At 38.7% G+C, this 26,391-nt stretch overlaps 1 protein-coding gene across 1 annotated transcript in view; it reads left to right on the top strand.

Moving 5' to 3' along the window:
* The first annotated feature begins 11,659 nt into the window (after window positions 1-11,659).
* The window catches only part of LOC124132226 (cephalotocin receptor 2-like), a 36,582-nt gene continuing 21,850 nt past the window's right edge, over window positions 11,660-26,391 (top strand). Inside the window, exon 1 of the mRNA XM_046496009.2 lies at window positions 11,660-11,814. The gene's annotated coding sequence lies outside the window, so the exon portion shown is untranslated. The remainder of the gene's footprint in view (window positions 11,815-26,391) is intronic.

Below are 26,391 nucleotides of genomic sequence, written 5' to 3'. Positions count from 1 at the left end.
GCACAGAAGCACGCAATTACATTCAATATATATGTACTGCATCTCCCTAATGTAACGTATTTATCACCAATAAAATTGTATTTGTATTAAGGTAACTCTTAATATTATGCATTTGCAGATATAATGCCATATATTTAATGTCCCATTTTTGTAAACCTGAGTTAACGTTGCTGTTCTTACTGTGTAAATTATCTAAAATATGTGCTGCAATATGGCGTCATATGTACTGTTACAGTGTAACTTTCCATGGGCCGCTTGTTTTCAGTTGTGTTCTACTAAGCACCTGTGCTAACTACAATCTACCTTACATGTGACATCCATTAACGTAACGTATTTTATGAATCTCTACCACGTTTGGTATAAACGGAAATCATACAACTTATTGTATGTTATGTAAGGTTAGTACAAGTATCCATGTACGAGGGCTGGTCACAAACTTCTAGGCCTGACTAACTTTCAACTATGTGCCATAACAAAGTGAAATTAGTACATTGTATGGGTAGTTCGTTGCAAGTGTATTTGGTCTGTTGAGGCCGTTTGTATATTAGTGACAGCCAGTTGAACGTGATTGGGATCCAAATTGACACAGAAATGGAAAAGAAGTTTAGAGAAAAGTACTCCCCAAGAAATCCATGAACGCATGTCACAAGTTTATGGGGAAAAACGCCCTAGCTATTCCACTGTTAGACATTGGGTAGCTATGTTTAAGGCTGGGAGAACAAGACTTGATGATGCCCTAGGTCTGGGCGTCCCTCAACCTCCATCAATGAGGATTCAATCAAGGCAGTAGGGAAAAACATATACAGTCAGATAGACATATTAATTACCATTGCTTGAGGAAGACACAGCTGGTCTAAGCAATGGGTTAATTAAAACTATTATTCATGAACATTTACAGAAGAATAAGATATATCCTCGTTGGGGGCCAAAGTTTCCTAAATTCTGATCTTAAGGAAAATTACCAACAGACATTGCCAGAGATATTTTAGAACTCATTAAGGAGGATTCAAAAAGAGATTAGTAACGGGTGATGAAACATGGGTCTACCACTATGATCCCGATTCAAAATGGAATGACACCATTCCATTTCTCCGGCACCAAAGAAATTCAAGTCTTCAAGATCAGTGAGGACGTTTATGGCCACTGTATTCGGGGATGCAAAGGGTGTGAGCCTTGGTGATTACTTAGAAAGTCAAAAGACGATTATCGGTGCCTACTATGCTGATTTGCTTAATCGCCTGAGAGATTCTAAGAAAAGCGGTGAAGAATGCTGATTGTTGGAGTTCTACTACTTCATAACAATGTCTCTTCTCACACCTGTGGACTTGCAAAGGCTGCTGTGCGACAATGTGGGTTCAACGAGCTTCCTCACCCCCATACTCGCCAGATCAGGCACCAAGTGATTTCCACCTGTTTCCTCAACTAAAAGAATACCTTCGTGGAAAGCGGTATGGCGACGACGATGACCTCAAAACTGCGGTGAATGGGGTTTTCATGGTGGCTTAAGAAAATTTCTTCCTGATTGGAATTGAAAAGCTTCACTATCGATATAAGAAATGTATTTGAAAAGCAGGGAGATTATGTTGAAAAATAAAAATAAAAACACTATCACAATTGTTAAAGCAACATAAAGCAAGAGGACTGACCTCATATAGTTCGCACGACAGAAATGGCATTGTATGTCATTGAAGCTGCTTGTGTCCCCTTTGCCATTTCTGTCGTGCGAACTATACTAGTATTAGGTCATTCCTCGTACAGTATGTCGGGTCTTGTTTTACAGGCTATACACTTTCGGTTACTTTCCCATGTTAAAGTGATTAATACATTAATACGTTAACATTCATTAATATATGTTATATATTTAGGATGTAAACCGTCTGTGTTTTAAACTTTGATGTAGTCTAACTGTAGATTAGATACCTGTTATTTTACATAGTATCTAACCGACATATAGATCGCCTTAAATCTGAAAACACAGAACTGAACTCTTTTGGAACGAGTTATTACACATGGATAAATAGGTCAGCTATCTTAGAACATTCCAAAGAGGGACCACAAGTAATGAAAATGTTACTAATATTACTCAAATTAAAAAAAATACTTACTTTCTTGCCTGGTTCAAAAGAGGTGTCACAAACTACAATCTTTCCATCCCGAACTTTGATCTGGCTGAAGTTTTCCACAGTTGACAAAATAGTGCTATTAATTGCATGAACCTAGATGACAACCCCAATCTCTACTCATGTTCAACATAAACACCTTTACCTGAAGACGGGTCGGCCTTGCACCTTGTCTTTTTTATGTCGGTGATTTTCATGATATCACGGTTTTCGACGCCACCTTGTAAAGCAACTGTGACTGTTGTGGCTCTGATTGAGTAGTTAGTGTATATTTTACCTACGTGTTTTTAAATAGATTACATCATGCTTGATTAGTTGTTATCGAATGTATACAGTTCTGATGTGTTATCGGCAGGTATTGTTATATGCATCGATATGTAGGCTATTGGTAGATCGATGTGTTCAAACGCAATTGTCTTGTGAAACGGCTTGTTAATTATGAGGTATTGGACACCTGATTTTAATCTTAGAATCGTGCATTATTCAGTGTCATGGTGGAATGTGTCATTGACTTTGTATACCTTCGGCGTGTTGTACTTGGTGACTGATTAACATCAATAGTCCTTGAGGATAAACATGTATGCCCTTGTCACTCACTGGAGACATCATGTTAGTGTCCTGTATTCCCATGGAGATAAAAAGATCGAAAGGCCATAAATATAATGCAAACAGAAATAGGAAGGATGCATTTCCTCGTCTTTCTCTATGTCACGATAGTTTCAAGCTCAGAGTTTCAAGATGAGTATGCTCATCATCATCAGTTGATGCAGGGATGCGTCAGATGAAATGATGAATAGTCAGTCTTGAAGAAGCCTCCGTATCTCGCGATAATTTACTGTCTCACCTGAAGATGACAGTTTGCATAATATGTACGTCATTAGCTGGGACATTACTCGTTTTCACATCCGAAATGTCAGACTTTTGTCTTTATTAAGTTCAAATGTCCAGGCACACAATGACAATTGGTCTATCCATGTCTACATAAAATAATATATTTGTTGGTATGCAAAAAGAATTGTTTGGAACATAATCATGTTGTGCAAAACCCATGCATGTTGTTGATTTGATAAATCTTCACAATCAGTTATCAAATTGTCTCTCAATAGATTTCCGTTTGAACGTTCACAGAGTTTACAAGGTGGTGTTTTCTGCCCTCAGTAAAGTGAAAGATGAAAGTAGTCGATTTTTTTAATTCAATACGTGCACTAAATAGGGGCACAAGGAAACGATTTCAAGAACTACATGTTGACGGCGTTCAAAAACTTACTTAATCTAAAATCCTATAACATTCCAATACTTGGCATATCGATAAAGAAACAATGACCCCTGCAACAGTTAGCGGCATCGCGAGTCCAACAGGTTTCTTAGGAGGATCGACCTTATCACTTTAAGGTAATCTGGCAGGAACCATTTGACTGCATTTGGGAAGCATCAACACATTGTTGACAATAAACCGATCCAAATATGAACTACTTAATCTTCAGTATTTTAGGTGCAAAAGTGAAAGGTTTTTGGTTTGCATTTCCGTAGGGAAAATAATGCTCATAAACAATACGGTCGCACATTTCCTACGATTTGATCATTTCTGTCCATTTATAGACCATTCATAGATAAGGTATGTGTAATGGAAAGTATGTATTGTTTCCTGCTGTCGAACGGATAGTGACGTTCCTGGTAATCTAAAGAAACAAAGAAGCAGTTTCATCCTACTACCTCAGACCCTTCGACATTTGTACATACATATGGAGCATTGCACGACCCCGCGTAGGTTTGATGTTTCACATGTATCTGTCCGTTACTTGTAATCCAGGATAATGTGAACCAGCTCACAAAACGCATTGGAGACAAGTAGGCGGTGCACAGAATATGGGCAAACCTATTTCGCTTGTTGCAGGTAAAGAGGGTCTACGCATGTTGTGCACGAGCAGGCAATGACGATGAAATTGACTACGCTCCCGTGGACACACATGTTGCTTATAAGACTATCATGTTTAAATGTCGATACCAGAATTCTCTTAAAGTCGTTTGATAGAAGTTTAAATAAAGATGTCAGGGATAGGTAAGCATGGCCAAATCAGGCCTGAGAATTGTCATATAATGTCATGAATTACATGGAGAGAGCATGTACACATAAATCTCAAGCATTGTCAAAAGCTGGCATTGCCACTGGGCTGTCCGTATCTACGCTAAAACGACTCAGAGCAGAATGTGTCGCTCGTGACAAAGTCAAGAGTGGTTTCATTAGCCCAAGTAAGTCGCGCAATCGCCCAGTGATCAAATGCAAACTTGACGACACTCCTCAATTGTTGTTATCTATTCAAGTTTGCTGTCACCGTTTTCACAGTCTTCGGGTACCTCACATCAGCACGTACCATTATATGCTATTGAACTCGCCACCAGAACTCGTTGTTAGCCGAGACATGAGACGCACATATCCATCGTACTACTTGTCGAGGGGGACCACCCGGTACCCCTTTCTTCACAGTGGGCGGACCTCATACAGAGTCATACGGGGTTAATTGCCAGGTCACAACTCAACTTATCCTGTCTTACCAGACTGTACCGGGTTTATTGCCAAACCCTACGCAACATTTCACTTGTATTTCCAAAACAACAAAGTCATGGCTGGATAGCAAAACATCAAACGTTTGTCTCGTGTGTCTAATCGAGAGCAGTTTTAGGAACAAAAACTCTACTTCTCTTACCGAAGATTGATGGCTTTCAAGCCTACTATTTATTACTCTAAAAGCTTGTAAGGAAGAAAGAATGACGTCAGATCATGGGAATACTCGATGATTGGCTCTTAATGTGATCTGAGAATTTAAATCTTTACTTTACCAATGAAATGGCAATCAAAGGTTAAGATTAAAGCCTGCCGGCATTTGTCAATACGATATTGATTTTCCTACTTGATTTTCCGGATAATGTGTGTGTTCAAATGGGCTTTTGCGTTTCGTTGCTGGTTTAATAAGATCCATACAATTAAGGAAACAGGACTCCAAAACATGTGTTGGTTTATGTATTGGGCATTCCATATGTTTCAATCAATGAGACATGCCGCGCGTCTTTGCTCGCCTGTATTCCACTGAGGTTTCCTCATGAATATGCTATTTTGTGTTCCGGATTAAATTAGTGAAAGACATTTAATTTGTGATGGCAGTTTTTTCTTCTGACAATAACCACAAGAATAGAACTGTAAATGGCTGGGTCATTTTAACAACGCAGAATACACAGAGATGACACAGCTTCTGGGTCCTTCATGTCGTGACACTGGCACTCCTGATTTTATACAATCCTCTTATATCACTGTGTAATTTTGTCTCTGCCATTTCCATCTTTTGATTTTTCAAATTTCGTCGACGGCTTGGTTGTATTATGTTTAGTATTATGAAGGTGACAAAAATCGTCTCATAACATAGTGCTGCGATCCCGATTGTGTGTGTGTGTGCGTGCGTGCGTGCGTGCGTGCGTGCGTGCGTGCGTGCATGTGCGCGCAAGCGTTTGTGTGTGAGCGTGCATCTGGCGTCGTAATGTAGATTGGCATGAGTGGTTTATCAACCAACCTGACTCATCAAGCAATTTACTTGCGGTTAGTTTCATAGTGCCTCGGTATGAATATCGCCATTAAGTCGTATGAATTTGTGAACATTATATTGTCATATGGCTACGCATTCTTAAAATGATTGCCAGTGAAGTAGAAAAAGTCAGCGTTATTAGTAGTTCGCCGTCCACTGTAATCTGTCAGAAGAGAAGTGCGATGCATGATTCACCAGTCCAATCATAAACGTAAATATAATTGTGTCACGTCTGTGGATCAATAAATGTACACGACTCCAGTATTTCGCGCATATTTCGACATCTAGATTCAGCTGCAACTCGGCGACACCAGCACAGTAATAAATGCAATTAGTTAAGTTTCGTGTGAATGATTAATCAGGCCTCCTTTAGTCAGTTTGGGCCACGTTTACAGCTGACAAGAGCAAAAACATGTGTTTTCTTTTCCTCCTTAGAGTTTAATAATTTTCTGCAGGGCAATCATGTTTTAAAACGTTTGCGATCCCAGTCTTGCTTTACACCATAATCTGCACATTGAGTGTAGCATGTGGAAGTGCAAATGTCTAGGCATGTGAGTTTGCAGAATTCGGAGAAAAGTTTTACTTTTCGTTAAAGGTTGCAGTGCTATCTACCGAGCGAGGCGATTGCTAATGCTGTCAACATACAAAACAACAAGCTTCTTTTTAAATTGCTGCCATGACATGTGAAGATCGTTCCTGCCATCATGATAAAATTCAAACTTGGCTTAATGCGGAATTGTGCTATTACATTTCCTTTCCATATGCCAAACAATCGAGATCGCTCTAATACAAAAGTATAAAGCATTGCCGACAGGCATTAAATAGAGGTAAAACCTCTCAGCAAGCAACTAACTCAGGCCATTCATACTATTGTATATGAGTGTTTTACAGTGATTAATGCAACATGGTCGTGACGTGGTCGTGCAAACACTGCATTAAATGGACTAAATCTTTGTCTGTCGCTATAGTATTACTCTATTACAGTGGATATGTGAATCTTTCATGAAGAATGGTGTGAGGAAAACATCGATACAAAGGAGTAATTTACTTGAGCAGTTATTTGTCGGAAATATTTTTGTCCCACATCTTTCATTGTCTCAACTGATGACCATAGTTTCAGCTATCAGCTTCCTCAATAACCGGACGATGTTGAGTCCATTTAGGTGAAAAGACAATGCGTCTTTAGAAATTGATCAGTTTTAATGTACTCACTGACACGAGTAGCTTGTTAAGACTACACCAGTGCATTATACGTTCGCACAGACATGCTGGTATACTCCCAAGGGAGTTGAGAAAGCAAAGTGATGCATCCGTTTGAAATGAAATAATATGCGCTGTGAAAATACTACTTCGTGATTAACGACCAAAGTGTAGTCATGATGATTATTATTTTGAGTATACTGATACACTATGAAAACGCTGAGCGGAACTTGTTAAAAACTTTTCAACGAACTGACAGTAAACAAAGACACAGTTGTGTATGATAGTGAGGCCTACTACTACTACTACTACTACTACTACTACTACTACTACTACTACTACTACTTCATGTAAATGCAAGCAACAATGACGGGCTCCAAGTGATACTTCTAGTTATTGTATTATCCAGCTTGACTTATTTTTGTATCGTCTATCATTTGGATGGTCAATCATTCGAATACACAGGAAACAAGTACTGAGCTTAAAATGGCATGGCTTTAGCTCAGCTAGCATTCAAACATGAATACGCACGCACAAAGGCATTCACTCAGGCACAAACACACATGCACACGTCACAAACGTACGCACGCAACCTCACGCAAACCTTCAATATCTTCTGCGTAGAATCTTGCAAGATATGTTTTAAAGTGATATTTATCTGCAAAAAAATCGATCATTAGTTAAATCTAATACGACCGCAGCAATAATGATATCAGCAAGAAAGATATCAGCTAAAAGAATATCAGAAAACGGCAAACACAGTTTCATGCATTTTGCATGGATCCAATACTTGAAAGTTTGGACGAATTTCATCTAGTAGGTACAGTCTGCACTCTGAAGATTTGAAATCCTATATGGGTCGCCGAACCACATGACTGTTGACCAAAGTCAAGAACATAAAATGTCAGCACCTAAAGCAGTAGACACGTGTGAAGTGGAACAGTAATTAGACCAGCAGTTGCGGATCAATATGTCTTTCACAATTAATTGTTTTTGAATTTCATATAGTTTCCACGTCAATCCAAGGTAAAATATGGATCGCACTAGGGTGGGAAAAAAGCATAGATTTCCACATCCCGTCCACATTTATCCAAGTGACGTAAGTACCTTCATTCAGGTACTTGATATTAGAGAGTAGTGGATGATATTAGTGATGATTTTGTTGAATTCTTTGTGTAACATTTAAGAAGTTTGAAAGTTAGACCTTGTTATAGGAACAGGCATTTCAGCTCTTGGTCTTCTGTCGCTTTTAAAGATTTTTTCATGAAGAAATCCCGTTGATGAAAAGTACAAAAACGTCTGCTTGTTGTGCCTCGCCTCCATACCGAGTCTGTGTGGTGGCCTGTTGCGCTGTTAAGTTCGCAGCAGTGAGTCGCTATGATAATGAGTATTGGTAATTTAGAAGTATATTCGTGGTCTTTGGATTCACAAAAGTACCTTCGAGCTGCGCCTTTGAGCTTCTCCCCTCATTAAGCTGGCACATCGCAGTGTAACTGAAATAATGTGCAGAGCCCATTAAATCCAATATGTTTTTATTTCACTTACTCCAAGATGATAACATTTTTGTAGTGGATGTGACGAACCTTTGTTTGCATCGAACAACTAAACCTAAAGCTTTAAAACATAGCTCTGTGAAACATAGTATCCTGAAAAAACACTTTTGTAAAACATAACTCTGTGGAATATAGTACCTTGTAAAAACATTATTGTAAAACATAGCTCTATGGAATATAGTACCTTGTAAAAACATTATTGTAAAACATAGCTCTGTGGAATATAGTACCTTGTAAAAACATTATTGAAAAACATAGCCGTGTGGAATATAGTACCTTGTAAAAACATTATTGTAAAACATAGCTCTATGGAATATAGTACCTTGTGAAAACATTATTGTAAAACATAGCTCTATGGAATATAGTACCTTGTGAAAACATTATTGTAAAACATAGCTCTATGGAATACAGTACCCTGTAAAAACATTATTGTAAAACATAGCTCTGTGGAATATAGTACCTTGTGAAAACATTATTGTAAAACATAGCTCTATGGAATACAGTACCCTGTAAAAACATTATTGTAAAACATAGCTCTATGGAATATAGTACCATGTAAAAACATTATCGTAAAACATAGCTCTATGGAATATAGTACCTTGTGAAAACATTATTGTAAAACATAGCTCTATGGAATACAGTACCCTGTAAAAACATTATTGTAAAACATAGCTCTATGGAATATAGTACCATGTAAAAACATTATCGTAAAACATAGCTCTATGGAATATAGTACCTTGTGAAAACATTATTGTAAAACATAGCTCTATGGAATATAGTACCTTGTAAAAACATTATTGTAAAACATAGCTCTATGGAATACAGTACCCTGCAAAAACATTATTGTAAAACATAGCTCTATGGAATATAGTACCTTGTAAAAACATTATTGTAAAACATAGCTCTATGGAATATAGTACCTTGTAAAAACATTATTGTAAAACATAGCTCTGTGGAATATAGTACCTTGTAAAAACATTATTGTAAAACATAGCCGTGTGGAATATAGTACCTTGTAAAAACATTATTGTAAAACATAGCTCTATGGAATATAGTACCTTGTGAAAACATTATTGTAAAACATAGCTCTATGGAATATAGTACCTTGTGAAAACATTATTCTAAAACATAGCTCTATGGAATACAGTACCCTGTAAAAACATTATTGTAAAACATAGCCGTGTGGAATATAGTACCTTGTAAAAACATTATTGTAAAACATAGCTCTATGGAATATAGTACCCTGTAAAAAAATTATTGTAAAACATAGCTCTGTGGAATATAGTACCTTGTAAAAACATTATTGTAAAACATGTAGATATGTGCATTCTCAATGTTGTTATTTAGAAACAATGTAAGGTATAACCGGTGACTTGAATAACAACAAGGTCAATGCCTTATAAACTTCCCTACTGGTACATTTGTCTCTTTACAAAAAAACCGAGAGTCAAACACAAGTAAAAACCACTACTACACGCAATGTATCCCAGATAGACTCTAGGAGGGGATTGCCTAAAAGTCGGGCCGGGTCGGGCCGCTGGCAATTTTAGGCAATGCCCTCTAGGAGGGGGCCAAGTAACACAGGCTGTAGACATTCACCAGTTTAGTGAAAGATACACAGTCGACTAAAATCTCAGATTCGAAGCCAATACCAAATAGTCATGACAGTTGTCGGATGTCCTCTGTGCAGCACATTCATTCATTAAATAATCACCATGTTTATGTTGTCTTTATGCAGATTTTGTATAAAGCAACGAACGTAAAGAAGTGTTTTTTTCAATTTAGTAGACTGAAAAATGACGCAACAGAATTCAAAGTGCAGCATTTTGCAATCACTCTATAGGAAGCGGCAGTTGGTTTCGCCTACACTGTTGGGGTTGTGTTCAAACTGGCCCCGTGTTGATCATATGTAGTCAAAATCTCACACTGATGAAACAAATTTATTCAATGCGTCCATAATCTGCATCATGAAAATACATTACCGATTTCACAAATATAGCCTATTAACACTTAATGTGTCAGGTGTTTCGTTCGCGCATCTTAATTTAGAGGACGGTACTGTTTACATGAACCCTACTTTTTGTGTGTTCTGTAGCCACACTGGGGATCCCTGTACGAATGATTGCGTGGGCACGAATTGCAAAACTCAAATATTGTTGGAGCTGAAGTTATGGAATAATTACTAGATAGCATTGCCAGTTTTAGGTTAACACTAAAAATGGTATAACACTTTCGTTCTGATGTCTCTTGAACTACTTGCTTGTCATGTGAAGTACAATCTCACATAAATGTGAACATACCTATGTGCTATCCACTCGTACACAACACATAGTCCGGGTGTTCAGCGTGTACCAACCGTACCTGTATTATGTAAGCCTCGCCTGACGGCGTTTCCCTCGACAGTTTACAGGTACACTTTAGACGTAGTCCGGTACGTATCCAGTGGAACAAGGTCAGCGATAATAACAGTAATGATAGCTTTACAGGTCCTCACCATTCGCCGAGTCCTATAATGTCCATATTCTACCGTCTTATATCGACAGTAAGAGTTAGCAACGAACCTAATGACATTAAATGCTGTGTACCTTGACTGCATGTTCTGACTTGGGTTGTACACGTGACGGACATTTCAAAAGAATATGTGAAAATGATGTTGGCATTTTGTAGGTATGGCGTATGGCTGATCCCTGCAATCTTTGAAATATCTTTGAAACATGACCACTTTGAGATATACAATATCTCAAGATATGCAATGAGAGCAAGGTAAGAATAACAGTGTCATGAACAGGCGTTCCCTGTGTATGATAATACCGATAATTCTCGTTTGAAAGGTAATTCCTTTACTACATTAACAAACCAGTTCTATACAACTGACAAATGTGATTGGAATTATTGGCATCAACAAAACCATTACTACTAATTGTCGGCACTTGTTATGTCAGGGGTTAATACCATAGAGCGTTCCAACACCACGATCGATAGCACACTCACTGCTAATGCATCCGTAAATTCACCTGCAGTTTGTCACAGCCAAGGCTAATTAAGACACTTAAAGCCAAGCTTGCTCAATAGCAAAGCTTGTTGACAAAAGTAAAAGTGTTCCATCCCCTGTGTTTACGAAGTGGGCATATACTGTTAATGTATGGAAGCAGTTGTAGTTGGTGGACTCCATCGAACCAGTCCTCCTCAACACTCAGCGAGTGCGCAGGCGGGAGTGTGTCGATGCGGAGGTTTCAGTCGTGGTGGTATCAAGGTGAGAGGAGGAGGCAGTGTTATTGACCTGGCCACGCATCAGTATGGATCTGACTATTAAACATGTGAAGAACTTTACTAGAAAACAACGCAAAATTTGAGTTCATTTTAGAGGTAAGTAAATTTTTGGTTTAATTTCTATCACAAGTGGATTTTAAAACATATATTTCATATTTATGACAAGGTAGATTTATATCTTGCATATTGAAAAACTTTAATCATAGAGTTAAGATTCAATGTACTATAATCCTCTAACAGTTGACTCCACGTATATAAGTTCATAGATGTCTATATTTAAATTATTTGAATGAAGAAAAATCTATTCCGATACCAATATCACACAAATACCCATCCCCCAAATGGTATTAATTTATCAAATGCTACTGCAATTATAAACCCGCTTACATCGATGAATACGTATTTCAAATTGACGCATCAGACGTCTGAAAACGTTAAAATGTTTTGTTTTTTTACAGATTTGAATATTTCGTTGTTTTGAATGTATGTATAATACGAATATGTTAAAATGTAAAATAATGTTCCTGACAATATTTGATCCGCTGTATGTCGGTTCGTAACTTAAACGAAGGCTATTCTCTCAACAACAAAAAACAAATTATTTGAACTGATGATGTCTATAGAAAATCACCAAGGCTCGTAAATACAATGTTTATTCCAAGTACAGGATATTTACCATCCCCAAACACATATATGTGATAACCTCTTTTATGATTTAATGTCATTCTTCAATTCTGTGCTCGAAAATCATTTCCCATCTCTCACAAACATTACCTAAACATTGCAAGTTTTCCTTGCAAAACAACAATTGCCCACACAAATTGTTTCTCCTTGATTTTCGCGGCAATCTATTGGTCTGTCCGACAGAGTAACTGCCCTTTATCAAAGGGAAGCAACTCTAACCCTAGTCTAAGAGACGTTGTTCACAGTCAGTCTGTCCTGTCATAACGTTACGAAGTGCAGTCAGAACACACAGCGACAAAACGAAACAAGGTAACAATTCGGACATATTTCGGCCAAATCCAACTGTTTTAATTGTGGAAAAGGTTCCAAGCCGCAGAGGTCTCCAAGCAGAGATATGGTAACCTATCACGCTTGGCTAGTGCCCTATATCTCCAAAGTTGCCAAAACTTGAAAGATGCCTTAGCTACATAATAGTTAGACGCTGATTTTCTGTATAGTAGACTATTCTTTTGATAATGATAGCAATTATCCCAGTAGTTTATCCAGATTCTCGGTGGTTTAAACTGACTCGATCGCCGAATGACAAGGGCGACGCCATGTTTGTTTATAAAAACTGAAAGTAGCTCCTACTTGACCTTTGATATTTGCATCTCTATCCGCATATGGCCCAATCGTTTTTATCCGTTGGCTTTATCCTGCCGAGAAACTTACCCATTATATGATAAATGTTGATATGAATCAGCAAACTCTAGAACTGTCTAACACTCTCAAGGGACATATTTGAAATGAATACTCTCCGAAGCTTGACACTTGCGCAAGAATTTTTCTTTGCTGTTTTCCATTTCTTTAATAAATAGATAATAAACACTGAAGAACGACTTGAATTGACTTTGAGATCGACATGTCTACCTTGTACACAATGTAATTCACAAGCGTAAACATATCCGGAAATGATTCATTGTCAATCTCCAAGAGATTTAATGAATATTTCTTAATTCTTCACTCCCGTACGTACAGCCATATTCGATTTTACAGAAAGAATACATTGATACAAATAAACCCTTGCCTTTGAAGCATTCTGTTTTACCTGTTAAACTACAGAGACGGTCAACATTCTAGTTCTGCATCGAAGAACAAGGTACCATCTTAATGGTTGTTGAGACAGTTTAGATCACGTCTATCACAGGCATATGCGCAGTTCATTCAATTAAGCACTTTATCAGGTTCCATGGGACCATGTGTACACAGGCAGGTCTCAAGGATATTCAGATCAATTTTCGTTGTGATATTCTATTTCATGCCACAAATTGTCTTGTTTTTGTGGAAACAAATCGTTGCTCTATGCTGTCTAAACATACGCACAGGAAGTGAAAACCAAAGTTGTCTTATCCATGGAAAGATCAAGGATTACCTTGTGCCAAGTTCTTGACTAAATATCATGTATTGAATACGTAAGTGGAAGGTTCCCCTGTCATTGTTATGGAGGAACGTTAAAGAAAGGCTTTCGTTGCCTCCCTTGTGGTAGGAGAACATGCGTAAATTGTAGTGCGGTCTAATCACCGTCAATCTCTTTTCTAAAAGTGGACACTTGTAAGAACAAAGCGTGTGTGTAGGTTGAATCCACATTGCTGATTGGCTGTAATCAGTCCATCAATCTTCCAATCGATAATATTGATCCAAATCACGACCCAGGCACCATGGCGAGCAAGGAAGGAAGGTATCGAATGTTCAGTGAATCTGCCCATGACTTGTGACTTTATTGACTTTATCATTTACTAATTCGATTATTGTTCAGGTACGTATGGCAGATGTTGTGGCACAGCTTGTTCATTGTAAAGATGGTTTCTGGTTGTTTTTTAACCTGATGTCGGTGTCAATTTGAGTGAAACGACCTTGTGGTATATTACATTATATGTCGACCAAGGGCTTATTTATTGACAGAGACTTGAAAATCACGTCAGGCATTAAAAGTTAACGTTGACTTAAGGGGATCCGGGGGATGGGAATGGGTGGGGGGGTGGGGGGGGGGGGGGGGGGGGGGGGGGGGGTTGTGTTAGGTAGGGATTAACTCTAGTCCTCACATCGTGTATTTCATCCATCAGTCCACCTATATAAACGTTTACATACATCATCTACTTTTTCCAGTACAATAAAGGCGGCTTTAAAACCTTTTAAAACATGTCTCAATCTACAATTATTTAAATATTTTGAAGAACTCTTTCATCCTTTCCTTGATGTTTTCCGACCAGAGTTCGGATGCCATTCTCCCCTTCTAAGGCTTGTTGAGTATTGACGTAAGGCCTTTGATAACTATTAGCATTTTTCTGCCATTCTCATGGACCTTCTAAGGTTTTTGATTGTCTCCCTCATGATCTATTGGTGGCGAAGCGGTTGGTATATGGGCTGTCGACGGGAGCACGGCACTGCGTCGCAGCTAGCTCACCAATAGAAAATAGCAGGTCCAAGGGGCTTAAATTTGCAGTGACTGGTCAAATATGTTCTACGGGTATTTCAAGGGTCTACACTCAGGCCATTGCTTTTTAAGGTTTACATCACTGATATTGTTTACTATCTGGATTAGCCTTCTCTATATGCGGTTGATAACACTCTATCAAACTCACATTAATACCTCGCCATGCTCAACTCGACACATGGACATGACTGTGCAGCCACTATAAGATGGTTTGACAGCAAGCAGATGGAGGCCGACCAGGGTGAATCACCCAAAGTCAATACAACTGAATCTGAATCTGAAGACTGAATCTTATGGATAGTTCTGCAGAATGATTGTTTCGGATCTGGAACGGTCCCATGTGCAGTTGCTCATTATGTCGATGACTCCGCAGTGAACTCATCAATTCTACTATATATTATTTTATTTTTCTATCCATCTCCAGTTACCTTCCTCGTCATCTTTTCATTATTGTTTGTGTGTACATTATTCTTTCTTTATATTTCTGTTTTGTACAGTTTTCAAACTGTTTTGTCATAGCTAATGTTCGTTGTATTATGATATCCGAAGTCAAACAAAGCCTCTGGTATGTTGTATCTTGCAGTGGTGTAAGTAACTCTAGTCGACAACGACCATCGATCTTCGGTCTTGGGCCCTATCTTCAGTCACAACATCAGTCACAACTGCTGTCTACCTCCATGTTTCTGGCAGCTGCCAAGGTGTATTACATCCCTTTTTTTGTGCAGCACAATGCTAGTTGTTAGCGGTATCACATTAATTTCAATTTCAATCTCAACAAGAGTTGAACATCTAAAGCATGCTTCTAAATTCGATATCAAGTGACACGATGCAAAGATTAGCACATGAACGTTTCGCATTTCGTCGTGTATTCTTGATCAGTTATGTCTTGTTGGTATCGAAAATGAGTTAAAACACATTTCACGGAGTTAGAGTTAGTATTTAGTGTAACTATTATTTTATTCAACCTGCCTCGAATTGATAAACAAAACGGATATAATCGACAGTAAGAAAACTAAAGGTAAGATCTCCTGGCAACTGCATCCCTTAAATAATCTGAACCTCCCTGCTCGTGTATATATAAGTGTGATAACGTTTGTAGTGTACTTATAACAATCATAGGATAAAACAGACAATAATAGAATGGGAAACAAGTATGTTTATGCATCATCTGTTGTTGTGGCTGGTATTGTTATTGTTGATTACGATGGTGCCTGGACATCTATGTTTTATTAAATAGACTGCACATATGACCTTCTTCCTCCATCCGTGTATACTGGACCTACAGTACCATGGTCTGTGTCATACTAGTCTGTTCCTTGCACCATTATACAGATCTGTCCTGCCTCGTCCAGTGTCAGTTAAAAATGTGACACAGGTTGCAGCAGTGGTTGTCTCATTATGGCGTTTGACGTGATGTATAGCAATGGATATATTGCATGTGTTGTAATTGAATCTTACCTCAGTGATACAGCCACATCACGTGAATTAAGTACAAGCTGCTTAGTGGATATTTAAATGTTTTAGTGAATGTAAGCCGAGCTAAAGGACTTAACCTCGAGGGTCGGTTTGACACATAACGAAGGAGCTGTTCCTAAATTCTGAAATGACCTTATCTGTAGCAATGAAATCCACCACGCCAGTCCTGAATTTAGCGTTTTGTGTGACAACGATTGCGGACTATACACATTTTGCAGGCAACGTATTTATGGTTGAGTGATATTGCCTTGCGAAACCTGCACTTGACTCCGGCTTTCTTACACGCATGCATAGCGGAATACGACAATGGCGGTCGCCACAATCCTCGCTTCTGTTGGACACTTGTTGGATATTGCTATTTTAGAGTACCAATGATACGGAAGTAATACCATATTACATGCCCTCGTGGCCACTGAAGAGAGGAACTTAACACACTCAGCATGTTCAACGTAATCGTGTCGGCTTTGAATAGCGGTCACATCTTCTATTACAAGTATATAGCCAGTTTGAAGCACATCAACTAAACTGCAGGCTTCAGACTCTATATACTTAGGTATGTATAGCTAAGATTTTAAAAATTAAAATTATGAGCACGTCTTGCAACAATGTAATTTTTGTTGCAGGCATTTTCTCCCCCAATAATCTGAAGCAACAATTAATATTTTTCCATATGATCCAATGTATCAGAGAGGAAACGAGTGAAGGGTTTGAGACTTACTGCAGCAATGTGGGGACGGTGTAGAAAGTGACTATATTTATTTTAATGTATTATATAGTGTTTGGTGCCTGCTTTGTATGTGTGTCTGTGTTAAAGTGTCTGCACTTATCGACATTAGGTACGCGTTACAGAGATATATACTCAACATCTTTGTACAGTTATCTTTGAAGCTGCGGAGGAAATATATCCATAAATAAATTTTTGGTAAAAATGCTGTTAGCAATTTCTATTTTGTATCTTTGTAAAACCAAAAACGACCCACAGTTAACATATAACCAACAGAAGCAATATAAATTTCCACATTTTCCGTGTCCGTAAGGTATGGCGCGCACTCACCGTGTTAAAGGGTTTTACACAACCCCCAGGACCACATTTGGTTTCACTAAGGGATAGAGCCTGCAATCAGAAGCCATCCGGCTTGCCGTCTTCACCTTGGCAGTTTCAGTTCTGTGGCCTCTTTACATATAACTTTATTAGGAAAGCTGGCAAACTTTAATTTCATTCAAATATATCTAATTGTAAGGCTAATTGTACAATGTTGCAGGTGGTAGGCCAAAGGAGGCAAATGGATCGGGGGCAGCGGGTTTACGGGGTTCGAACAATCCATCTTTAGGGAATAACATATCGAGGCCATAACCCCGCCTTAGATTAAGGATGGGCTCATGTCATGTTCACCGTATTATTGATGTTTGACGCTTAGTATGTAGCCTGTGCAGACATTTTACAAGTGGCTGGATCATGAGACGAGGGACCAACCGGGCGGAAAGTACATGCGTCTTAAACAGAATATTAGAACCGTTGATTTTATTTACACAATGAAACACAATGTATACGTGATCACAATATTCAAAATTAAAGGTTATTTGATTTATTTAGAGAACGAAAAGACACGAGTGAGAGCGAATTTAATATCAGGTCTTCCAGCAGCCTTTAGAATGAAATCCACTTTATTTCGAGCTATCTTATGGTTTTACTGTCTTATGTTAAGATCATTATTTCTTCTCAACATTCGCGACATAAGGCACAAAAGTATTCGGATTTGCTCATGATTAGATGTTTGAAAAATCATCCTTTTTCACATTTGTTAGTCATATTTGTATAGTACTTAATAGGACGAGAACGGCTAGTTGTCAGTCAGATGCATACTTCCGACAGCTGTCATAACTGTTTTAAATACACAATGGTTGGCCCCAATTCCCCAAAACCTATTTAAACGCCTCCTTCTTATGACAGCAAGGTATATGATCTGTGACCTGAACTTGTCAATCACATTCAAGCTGGTGTAACTTTACTCTACTTCACTGCTATCATGAAGAGTTCTTCTTCGCAGTTACTGTAATCAATTCTAATAAAACAATGTTACAATTGTCATGTCTCCCCATTAGTACAAGACCGGTACCAGGCTGCATACTGAACTCCAGCGTTCCAGCGTGTCGACAACAACACCCTACACGTCGTCACGTAACTGGTGTCAATCAATCAAGTACACTCGTGTTAACAGCGTAGGTCCCGATGATGGGTTTTGTTTTAAATGAGCAATCTCACTCTTCAGTGTCGGCTGTTGTATTGACCAAAGGGAAATTGCATTCTAACCATGGGCAGACATGACTGCTATTACTCCCCATTGTCACACCGATTATGTCAGCCTATGTCAGTATAAGGACGTTGTAAAGCTGGATGTGCACATGTGTCTGTGGTCATAAGGCTTCAGGACACATCAGGCGCTGCGATTGAATTACGACAATGCAAGCATGTCTAACAGCTAATGAAAACAATAGCTATTTTATTTTCCCAACAAATTGGTCACCTTATCCTAAAAGACATTATTGTTCAAAATATAAAACACAATACATGTTCAGTATTATAGTAATAATATTAGTTATCAATAATGACGAAAATGAATCGAAATCCACAAGGTACACTGAAAAGTAGACAAATCACTCACTTTCAAAACAAAGATGCCAGTACTGAGACTGTCACGGACCCATCAAGTCACGACGGGACCTATTTCATTGTCAGAAATGAACATAACTTGTTGTAGTTTGAACCGGTGACGTTACAAAAATGACAAATTGCGTCGAATTCGCGGAACACTCTGCTATAGGACGAAATCTTACACTTTGAGGGGTTTATTTAACACTTTTATGACGTTAACTAATTGTGTAAGTGTTATTGCGAATGGCATAGCCATGGATATGTTGTCTGTAGTCGTAATACATACGTGCATGCAATAAGGGGATGTCATTAATAGGAACAATAAATAGTTTTCTTAAACATTAACCATTAAGGAGATTTGTGTTTGGCCCTCACTCTATTTATCTTCATAGAAAGGTCTGTTAAGAACTACCTCAGTAAGTCAGTCACAATGACAGCGCGTCGTAATACATTTACATCAAGTACAAGACGCCAAAATGACCGAAACCATATACATGAGGGGAAGGATTTAAGAAGTTGTTAATGAACCTGTGACGATTACAGACAGACAGACGTGTTTATTCAGTATTTAGGCCTTCTGGCCCAGAATACAATTCAGTGAACAGCATAAAGTTGGCGGTTACGTGACTCACGTTGCATTTGATAAATTAAAAATTCTTTGAATGTCTTAATATTATGTACATAATTTGAATTGAGTAAATTGGACATAACTTGGTGATTTACGTATGTATTTTCAAAAGTCGCAAATATTTTTTCTTTGGGAAGCAAAGGCATCGCAGAAAAACAGAACATGGAACCCGTCTTCAGTGGAGCCAGATTTACAATATGTACAAATAATATTTGAATGGTATATGTCTTTGTTCTTCCTAATGTCTTGTATTTTTAAAGAATGTAAAGAAATTCTAAACTTACACAGTGTGGCGATTACAAGTGTCATCATGTGTCAACTAGATACTAAGATATACGCATAGAGTGCTGTAGACTGCCACTGTGAGCCTAGACACGGGCTAAGTCCACAGTTTGGGTGTGCATTTCCTCGTTTTGTTCGCTGGGATGGGTCGGAGCGAGGATACTCGTGAACGGGCATACAGTCAAACTTTCTGGCTCATCCCCATGTATTCTTAAACGCTGGTTTGACGATTAAAGTGTGTAAATGATCAGAAAACCATCTATGTGTTTATTCGTGTGGGGCACTTCCAGGGTTTCCGCAGGGATGTGGAAGCAGTCAGTTAATGCTTTCGTAAGTTGCCACGTTAAAAACGCATGTTCCGGCCTCTCGTCCAATGAAAAAGCCGTATATCGTGTAAACTTCACCTGAAAACCTAAAAAATATATCCAACTATCACCTTGTCAGGTTTCAATAGCGCATCACTTCGACATCCTCGTAACTTGACCAAATGTACAAGCAGGAAATAATCACGTGCACCATAAAAATCACATTAAAATAAAACTGCTATGACTATTTTTGTACCATACATGATAATGACATGCACAAACACTTTTTCATGAATGCCAATGATGACCCTGACATTGCACGTGCACCCCTCTCATTACATACATCCCATTCACACTACACGTGCCACCGAGTCATTTCAAACACAGAATAAATCGTTGAAGTGTTTTAACTATAAAATGCAATTGACCTCGTGAACGTTATGCCACGCATATAAGCGGTTGAAATGCTTGAAACCGGAATTGCACAAAACGTTGTTGTTAGGCGTTTTGGTCTTCATCGTACAGTCACTCTGGTGTCGGTACCAGACTGGCAACAACAGGGACTGACCACGTTATGGACGTTCACGAGTAACGTCACGTCGGCAAGACAATCATATCCTTCTAGTTCAACTGCGAAATGAGTTTCAGATTGCAACTTTGACAGCCCGAAGCATCCCTGGCTTACGTCCGATTAGTGCAAGGACTGCGAGGAATCGATTACGAGATCAACCACGACGTCAAGCTGTAAGTCCAATTTTGCTGCGCGTCTGGCATGGTCAAGACAACTTTTGAGGTTCAGCAGGGTCTAGATTTTCTTAACGATCTGATGTTATCGTAGGGAAATCGTAGACTGTCGTAGCCAATTTTGAAAACTATCGTAGCCCTAAGATATTGTAAGAATATCGCACCTGTCGTAAGTTCATGTTGTCTTCATCCAAGATAGCAGCACACTTTGCACACTTTGCTGCTTTACGTTCAAACATTGACATTGTTAAGCTGTGTGATTCAAAATGACACTTTGAAAACACGAATAACGTATCCAAGAGTTCACATCAGGAATGTTGTTAATCGCGATAGCGATCCTCACAACTGTGGAGTCGACAGCTTATAACATATGTCTATCCGAGTCCATGTCGAAAGAAGTGTGAAACAACATACCTCTTCGATAATTTGGGAAGGATAAAAACGGAAGGTGTAGGCAGGCTACAGTAATGACCGTGACCTTATCGATAACTCAGTGGCAGCTAATCTTAGTTCATACTCTAGCTGAGAGTGGTTTCCCTTTGTATTCGCCCGGCGAGACCATGCTCAATGCTACAGTTTTCATCTAAAAGCGCATAGTTCCGCCATTACATTTTCTGGATCGCATTTTTGCTAATGCTCTAGTCTCTATTTTCGCATTTTATAAGATTATATCAATCGACGAAGTGCAAAACCATAAGCGTTTCTCATCAGTTTTTACATCTAAAATGGTGTGGGACGAGCGGCTTTAACAATTTTAACTTGTACAGCATAGTGTTTACTGATTTAACTAGGAAAGACATATGATAAATATTTGTAGAATCTATTTGTATAAAACGTATAATTATTTAATATTTCTTTTAGCAAAGGTAATTGTATTTTATTTCGTTTTAAAAAAAACACTTAGATTATCTAAATTATTATCTAAACAAGTGAATAAATGTTGTCTGTTGAAAAAATGCATTCTGTAAAAACAGGTGATTAACGGATAGATGTATTCCATTAAATATTGCAACATATTAAAATTTTGATAGCAAAACTTAAGCACAGATTTTCGTATCGTATTTTCGAAAATGCGCCTTCAAGAATGAAATATAAAATGAGTTTCCATGCTCCTTTGGTTTTAAAATGTTTCAAAAGTACTATATTGTGAATACTGTCCAAAATTCACTTTCCAGTATTGTTTTGCAGAAAACGTTAATTGAATGAAATGTTCTGATCAATATGAAAACGACAATCATATATTTGAACGACAATAGTCTTTTAATAATTAAATTCAGTGGACCGCTTTTTAAATAATAATTGATGTTGGTCTTTTTAAAATGTAACTGTTCATTAAACCCGGTTCATTTTAGAAAAGTACAGATACTTGAAACCATTCAAAAAATAAAATCATTGTAAAGGATAGGTCACCGGACAAATAAATAACCCTCAGCAATGCTGCCAGACAAGTCATTTTCACATTTTGTAAATAAATGGATCTACATAGATAGAAAAAAATGACATAATCTAAATATAACCAGCTTGATATTCTTTTTGTGTCCTTTATTTATTCGTGAAACATATTGGATACGTAAATAACAAACTTAAGCTTACACTGATATGACGACACGCTTATGGGTGTTTTCACTATTAACTTGACCTTGGACATAAACACAAAAAAACAAGCAGTATTGTCAAACTGACCCAGTAAACATCACGTAACATCATGCTTGAATGCTGAACGCTTGCTGTTCGATCAAAGATATTGTCATTTTCATTCAGAATAACGTCCCTAACTTTCGTCCTTGACATTGTGCTCGATGTGTTTACGTAAAGTTCTGTGCACTCGCGAGAGGACCATTTGAAGAGAAAATAGTGAAGTATTTTATTACAATTCTATAAGCTATAGTGTGGCAACACTACACATATTGATTATAACATTTTATTGGGTTGAAAAATGTCTTTGCCTGGCACACAAATGCTATAATCAAAAACAAAAGTTCCTGCGACACCACCATTTTAGTGTATTTTTCAAACAAGAAAAGGTTTTCAATATTGTAGTACATGTATGGAATCAAGTCGCAAAAACGCAACTGCTAAAGAAAAGCATGCATTCCATGAAACAGTTGACTTTTATGCAAGCTCCATGCATTTCACTACCCAAGAATGGGTATAAAAACATGTGCGTTAACGGGATTCAATATGCATTGTTTAGCATCGTGCTGACAACAACCGCTCAGAAAAACAACAAAATTACGCAATTATTCAACAATACGAAATGCCACGCCTGTCCGAAAATGAGCGTCTGCGAGCCATTGGTATGCTTGTCGCAGGATCGAGTCAACGTGATGTTGCAAGACAATTTAACGTCCACAGAAACACCATTTGGTTTTTCCAACTGGCAACAAACGAATGCAGTCAGAGACCATCCTCGGAGTGGCAAGCCACGCGTAACCAATAATCGACAAGACAACTGGATTCGAACAAAACACCTACGAAATCGATTCCAGCCAGCAACAGTGACTGCAAGAAGCATCCCTGGCCTTGGACGAATATCTTCACAAACCATACGTCGTCGCCTCAGACGTGCAGGGATTGTCGCCAGAAGACCCACCAGACGTCCCATTTTGACAGGATCGACGAGATCATCGACCCTGTTGTTCTACCGTTTTTGCGTCGTCATGGCCCAGGCATTACCTTTCAACATGACAACGCCCGGCCTCATATTGCTCGACTTGTTCAGGATTCTCTTCAACAAAACAACGTGAATGTCACCCCCCCCGGCTGGCTCGCTCCCCTGATCTCTCACCAATCGAGCACATGTGGGATGAGATGGATAGGCGCCTTCGACGTCAACCGAGTGTTCCACAGACACTTAAGGAACTTCGAAACATGCTCCAGCAGATATGGACAGATATCCCACAGGACTTTGTGCGACGCCTGGTTCATTCCATGAGACGAAGATGTGTTGCTTGCACCGCAACCAGAGGTGGACACACACGCTATTGATTTGTAATCAGACATTTTGGCATGTTCATGTTTTTGATGAAATCACGCATTTTCTGAAGTCAGTATGGCAAATTAAACCATTTGAACACTTACAGGAGTCTTTTATCTGATGCAAACCGAAATTGTTTCAGATTTGGTTAAAAACATAACTTTGCATTAAATCTTATTCAATTTCACAGGAACTTTTGTTGTTCAGTATATTTGTGTTCGGGTAGTCATAGCATCTTTTATTTTAAGAACAAAACGTCTACGTGTAGGATTGTGCGGAAGGTCACTCAAATAGATGCGTGTGAAACAATGCCACTTTTCAACGAAATCAACATTTAAAATAAATCTTACAGCATCCGATAATGACAGTTGCCCGAATTGAGGTCGGGTAGCAAAAACAAGCTTTCAGCGTAATGGACAAGGGGCACACTTCCAAAAGTTCCATGACACGTCACATTAATAGCGTGTATGGGCAGCCCCCGCTACAAGATACACAAAAACTCTCAGTCCTCTGATGACGTCACGTGGGACACGTCGCCATTCTTCTTGGAGGGCCTGGGTCAGTTCTTGTTGGTTGGCTGGAGGATGTGGTCGCTGTCGAACACGACGATCTATGATATCCGAGAGGTGTTCTTTGGGGGACATATCTGGGGAGCGAGCAGGCTACGGCAATACGTTGACGTTGTTGGCTGCAAGGAAGTTATGTACAATTCGGGCCCACTTTTCAATATCTGACGACGATGTTGATCAATAACTGTCCTCTGTAAGATCCGTAAGCCCTAATTCCTTGAGCCGTGAGTCGCCTGGCCGCTGTATGTCCACTAACCATATGCACAAAGGCATTCGTCGCTGATGACGTCACTGTCAGGAATCGAATCCGGAGATGCAGAGTACGCAAGTACCAGTATTCATTGGGCGTAGCTACCCTGGTTCTGCCTGATCTTGGCCTGTCTGATTTCTGTCCGGTCGGTCTGTAACGTTGCATCAGGTTAGTTACAGCAAAACGGAAGCAACCAAAAGTTCGAGCAATGTGGGAATGGATGGTTCCCATCTGTATCGTACCCAGGACCCGCCCTGTGAGTATCAGCGCCGTCCGTATCATTTATATACCCTCATTGTTTCGGCTGCCAATGCGGCATGTGTTTGTCACTTTTTCGCATATTCTACAAACAAAATTGTGTCGTGTTCGTGTATCACTTTCTGCATGGAACATTGTTTTGTTTGGCCGATGTGTTTTGCATTGATTTAGTTTGAACTTGTGTTTTGAAACATTTGCAATTTTATCTTTAAAGTGGTAAAGTTTCTTTTGGCCGTCAGTTTATGAAAGACTGTCTAATATTTGTATAATCCTCAAAGGCTTAGAAAATTTCTGCAACAGTGTGTTAGTTTGTGTTATCTATAACGATGTTCATGTTCTAGTAATTATTATATAACCCTTTCATGAAAAAAAACCTAAAAGCAGTAGAAACACATATATTCAGCGTCATTATCGAGGGGTCACGCATATAATAATAGCTATTATTAAAACGTTGCATTTCCACTTCCAAGATTGCTATTCAGTTGCATCTGGAATGAACCGTTTTATTCCGCATGTCTCTTAGCCCTTGGTTCTAAAGGACCGGTGAAGCTTACTGACCAATATTGATCTCCACTCGGTATTTCAGTGGTTTAGTGAAAGGGACAGGTCTATGGATAGAACAGTCAGGCATGTTGACTGTCAGTGGCATGGTAGATGTGGATTTATCAGGTAAATTGGTTCTGGAGCAAGAATGAATGAAATATGAAAATATGATAAGAGCTGCTTTACACATTGGACCCCAGTTCTGAATCTGAAACGTTTTCAAATAGTTTGCTCTTTTTGATGTGTTAGTTTTAGGGATAAAACTAGGTAACAAGATATTCTTTTCAATGCTGATTACTATCAACCGCAACACGACTAGTTTCTGAAAGGATGTTTTATTACCAAGGAACTTGCTGAGACGGATTGGGTCGGTCTCTTAAACGTGTAGTACTCAATCCATTTAATACGTTGCAATAATCTAGTTAAGCGAGAGGCGCCTGATGTATTTGCCATCGAGCTAGAAACGACCTTTCAATGCAAGCCTAAACAGTATATTGCCACAAGGATATCTAATATTGCCACATGGATATCTAATTATGATTGTAAATTGATATGTCCTTTGGACTTCCATGATACAAGGACACAGCCTATATTTATTACACAGCTATCAGCAACTGCTGGTGGCAACACCAATATAACGGACCAGTCGGTCCTAGTTCCATGTCATAATACCCTGATAATACATGAATAATTATTAAATTTCTTCTTCACGGTTTGTGAAACTCAAGGATTTCCAGAATACTTGTGTAGTCAGATGAATGCAGTCATATTGTTACAACGATGTTTTATCGATTTCTTGATAATTGAGGGACCTACATGTACCTTTAGAAT

This window comes from Haliotis rufescens, unplaced genomic scaffold, assembly GCF_023055435.1.
Source record: "Haliotis rufescens isolate VD_foot unplaced genomic scaffold, xgHalRufe1.0.p SCAF_4, whole genome shotgun sequence".
In the NCBI taxonomy this organism is placed as follows: domain Eukaryota; kingdom Metazoa; phylum Mollusca; class Gastropoda; order Lepetellida; family Haliotidae; genus Haliotis; species Haliotis rufescens.
Note: the sequence above shows the minus strand (reverse complement) of the source record. Positions and strands in the feature narration are given on the sequence as shown.